The sequence below is a fragment of the Leptonychotes weddellii genome, unplaced genomic scaffold (assembly GCF_054177405.1).
Source record: "Leptonychotes weddellii isolate Sample4059 unplaced genomic scaffold, ASM5417740v2 HiC_scaffold_16964, whole genome shotgun sequence".
NCBI lineage: Eukaryota > Metazoa > Chordata > Mammalia > Carnivora > Phocidae > Leptonychotes > Leptonychotes weddellii.
In genome coordinates this window covers 1-4,326 of record NW_027752848.1, presented here as the reverse complement: position 1 = coordinate 4,326, position 4,326 = coordinate 1, and the positions used below count along the sequence as shown (strand labels likewise).

At 49.7% G+C, this 4,326-nt stretch overlaps 1 non-coding gene across 1 annotated transcript; it reads right to left on the bottom strand.

The window, feature by feature from the left end:
- Positions 1-796: 796 nt before the first annotated feature.
- On the bottom strand, positions 797-4,320 carry LOC102748762 (interferon gamma receptor 2). The gene is made up of 2 exons (XR_014141875.1): positions 3,136-4,320; positions 797-2,749 (listed from the first exon to the last, which is right to left on the bottom strand). It is a non-coding gene; the product is annotated as an interferon gamma receptor 2 (transcript).
- Between the last annotated feature and the right edge of the window lie 6 nt (positions 4,321-4,326).

Genomic DNA, 4,326 nt, shown 5'->3' with positions numbered 1-4,326 from the left:
CTGCTTGACGTTTACTCGGCACGGTCCTGCCTTACTCAGGGGTGCCTGCCTCTTCTGCCCACCCCCGAGACAACCTACCAAATGAGAACACCCCTCACATCAGCAGTAACCTTAACGGGAACCCAAGGGCCAGCCCAGGGCACACCACACCTCGGGGAAAAGCACGTTGTGACTTCCTGCCCTTGGTGCCGGCTTGGGGACCGTTCTTCCCCAAGTGGCTCTGGAATTCTGACTTTCCAGCGAGGGAGGATGAGGGGCCTCCAGGTCACCCCTCATGGGGGAAAAGAGGGAAAGGTCGCCAGTGTTCTCCTCAGCCCCTCCACCCACCAGTCGCTTCCACCTCACACAACACACACCCAGCAGAGAAGTAAGGAGAGACAGAGGGGGCCTCAGGGCGCCCCACCTGCCCCTTCCCTCCAGCCTCTGTTCCAGGCTGAGCCATCCCTTCACTGCTGAGGGACCGAGAAACTCCTGCCTCGCTCCCAGATGTGCTGAGAGACACCGGAACGCGCAGTGAGCTGAGCTGACTGATGACAAGAGGGACATAAGCCAATCATGTGCGCTTCTGAAACCTCAGAAATATAAGCAAAACCTGATTTATTATTCTCGTGTAACTTCAGTGCCCTTTGATGTCTATTTTTCACTTTCCCAGGAAAGTGAACCGAAAGACTGTTTTAGACCCATGCCCCCAAGGACCAGCTAGTAGTAAATACACTTCATAGGGACCTGCTGGTGGTTCTTCTGTGAGAGAGAGATCCATGCAAGTAAGATTCTGAGACCCGTTGAGGGCTGTAACTGTGTGAAGTATTAACCAGGGAAGGGTTTTTTTTTTTTTTTTTGTGGTAACTACCCTCTTAACAAATTTTTAAGTGCACAATGCAGTACTAACTATAGGTACGATGATGCACAGCAGATGTCCAGAACTTACTCATCCCGCGTAACTGGAACTTCATACCCATTGAACAGCAACCCCCTGTGTCCCTCTCCCCTGGCCCCCGGCAACCACATTCGACTCCTGCTTCTAGGAGGTGGACTATTCTAGATGCCTCATGTAAGTCGAATCATGCAGTATCTGTCTGGAGTTTTCTAGTGGGGAAATTCACATGTAATTTGCGTTATGTCTGGGTACTTTATTTTTTTTTTAAAGATTTTATTTATTTATTTGAGAGAGAATGCGATAGAGAGAGCATGAGAGGGGGGAGGGTCAGAGGGAGAAGCAGACTCCCTGCTGAGCAGGGAGCCCGATGCGGGACTTGATCCCGGGACTCCAGGATCATGACCTGAGCCGAAGGCAGTCGCTTAACCAACTGAGCCACCCAGGCGCCCCATGTCTGGGTACTTTAAATACCTCTCCAGTTCTATTTCTAGAAGCACTACTCTTTCTCTGTAGACTTGGACCTTATCTAACACCTGTTCCTTCTAGATGTAACAGAGTAAGATTCTGTTTCCAGTATCTTTACTCCGATTTTACTGCTAATAATTAAGTAATCTTCCATCAGCTCCTTGGAGGGCTCAGCCACTGCACAGAGCCGGGGAAGGGGGGTTGCTGTGCAGGAAATCAACTTCCCGCGAGACCTGGTCCACCCGTCTTCCTCAGGTCTTTCAAAATACCAGTGTCGTCTGGTGAGCTCTCCGTGGGGAAGGCTCTGTACTCACAGCCCTGGGTGCGTTTACTCTAGAATCCTTCTAAGTGCACAGCTCATGCCTAGAGCCCTGGCTTCACCGCCTTCCCACCCTCTGCCAGGCGTCTTGGGGGCTCTCTCCACAAGGCGCAGGTCTCACGCGCTCCTAAGCTTGGCCACACCAGGCCACCCTTTTCACCAACCTCACGCCATTAAAAAAATTGTTTTAAGTTGCAGTAAAATACACATAACATAGAATTTTCATCTTAACCAGTTTTAAATGGTATAAAATATATTCACACGGTTATCCAACCCTCACCACCATCTCCAGAACTGTTCTAATTGTGCAAAATGAGAACTGTCTCCATTAAACGCTAACTCCCCATCTCCCCCTCCCCACCCAGACCCCGGCACCCACCACTCTACTTTCAGTCTCTGTGAATCTGACTCCTCTAAGTACCTCATGTAAGTGGCATCACACGGTATTTGTCGTTCTGTGACTGGCTTATTTCACCTAGCATGATATCCTCAAGGTTCACCCGTGTCGTTGTGTGAGTCAGAACCTCCTTCCTTTATACGGCTGAGTAACATTCCACTGTGTGGACAGACCACATTTTGTTTATCCATTCATCCACTGACAGAAGCTTAGGTTGCTTCCAGTGTTTGGCTGTTGTGAATAATGTTGCTATGAACAGGGGTGTACAAATAACTCTGTACCACTTTTTTAAGTAGGCTCCACACCCAGAAGGGAGCCCAACTCGGGGCTTGAACTCACCACCCTGAGATCAAGACCTGAGTCGAGATCAAGAGTCGGACACGCAACCGACTGAGCCACCCAGGCGCCCCTACCCTGAACCACTTCTAACTCCACTCTCTGTGTCCATGGCTTTGTCCAGTGCCGCACTCCTCGGCATTACCAGGGGGTCATGGAGGGCTGACATGTCACCCACTGGATATGTGCACACGTACCTCTTCGATTTGTGACGGGATGCTTGGCGGAGAGTGAAACCAGTATTTTATCAGGCCTTTGTATTTCAGGACCAGGAAGAAACAGGCCCCCGCCAGCGCCGACAGCAACAGAAAGATACCCACGGCAATGATAATGACTTGTTGAAGCTTGGTAGTGGCTAAAAAAGATGGCACGAGAGTGAACAAGAGACCCATCCCACACATGATACAAACACGGCTCACTCTTCACCTGCCAACTGCTTAGATCGTGTCCATGTCCTTGGGAGATGGACACATACTGTCCCTCCTCCGCCCAGCCTCACATGCTCGAGTGTGTAACTAGTACAAGCAATCCTAAAATCAAGCTGTGTTAGCTGTCCGGCGGTGTTACCGTTGTAGATCTCAGCATGAGCTGGTTAGACCTACTTGCGTGCTGGCTTCTCGTGCCTTCTCTCTGGGTCGCCCCCCTCCCACCGCCCTCCACCTCGTAAGCCAGCCCCGGTTTCACTACTTGGGGAGGATTCTTATCCCAGCTCAGAAAGGACGTAAGAAAGGCACATGTTACCATCCATTGTTGTTTCGTAGCAAGATATGTTGCTTAAATGTCCGGGTCTAGAGATGTTGTTGTAGTATGTCCAAACCAGATGCGCCTTCACTTGTAAACAGTATTCTCTTAAGGGTTTCAAGTCATTCAGCACAACGGAGTTGCTCCTGAAGGGACCTTTAACCTACGTAAAAAACGCCAACAGGCACGTGTGAAAATGACCCAAAGAGACGTGGTTGAGCCACTTCTAGCTTTTCCGACGTTTCCATCACCAAAGAAGAAGGAGCTGCTGTTTTGAAAGAGTCACTGGCTTGCAGTGGACACATTTTATGTGTGAAAGCTGGTGAACCGTGTGGAGAAAGACGCTGATGGCTTTAGAGCTGTGTTTCTGGCTGTGAGGCCTCAGAGGGCCCACTGCAGCCACAGGACGTCTGCCACTGGAATTGAGCAAACCCCTATGTCTGGGATGGACTTTTCTCCTTCCATGGGGTGCCTGGGTGGCTCAGTTAAGCGTCCGACTCCTGGTTTCAGCTCAGGTCATGATCTCAGGGTGGTGAGATCGAGCCCCGTGTCATGCTCAGTGGGGAGTCTGCTCATCCCTCTCCCTCCCCCCCTGCACGCTCCCTCTCTCTAAAATACATACATAAATAAAATCTTAAAAAAAAAATAAAATTGCTTCAATGCCCAGTGCATTGACTTTGTATCACTATTTTGTACTTCACGGTTAATGTATTCTAGATACTTCAAGCTAGTCAACGAACAGAAAAAAAAAATCATCGTGGGAAATAATGTTCCTTTAGTTCCGAGTCTGCTTTTAGTTTTAACTGAATGCGCTGTGCCTCTTACACAGTTTTGGTCAACATGGTCTTCATGAGTTGTGTAATCGGGACACAGCCGGATTCCAGATTCTTGAGGATTCGGTCTCCTCCTCTTGGCCTGTCCCTGCTGCCGCCTCCCTCAGGCCTCGTCGACCCCCCCACCTGGATCCCTCTAGTCAACGGCTTCTCGCTCTCCTGGACAAAGTCGGCATTGTTCCTCCTTTCCCAAAGGAGGGAAAGATATTTTGTGGCAGTACGGGACTTCTCATAAGGGGCTTGCTTTCCTATTTTGAGATGTAGTAGGAAATGCTACAGTCATTTGAAACGGTGGTATAACATATGCTCAGCAACATGGAGATGAAGCTGCGATAGCGTTGACTGAAAACGGGCAGAT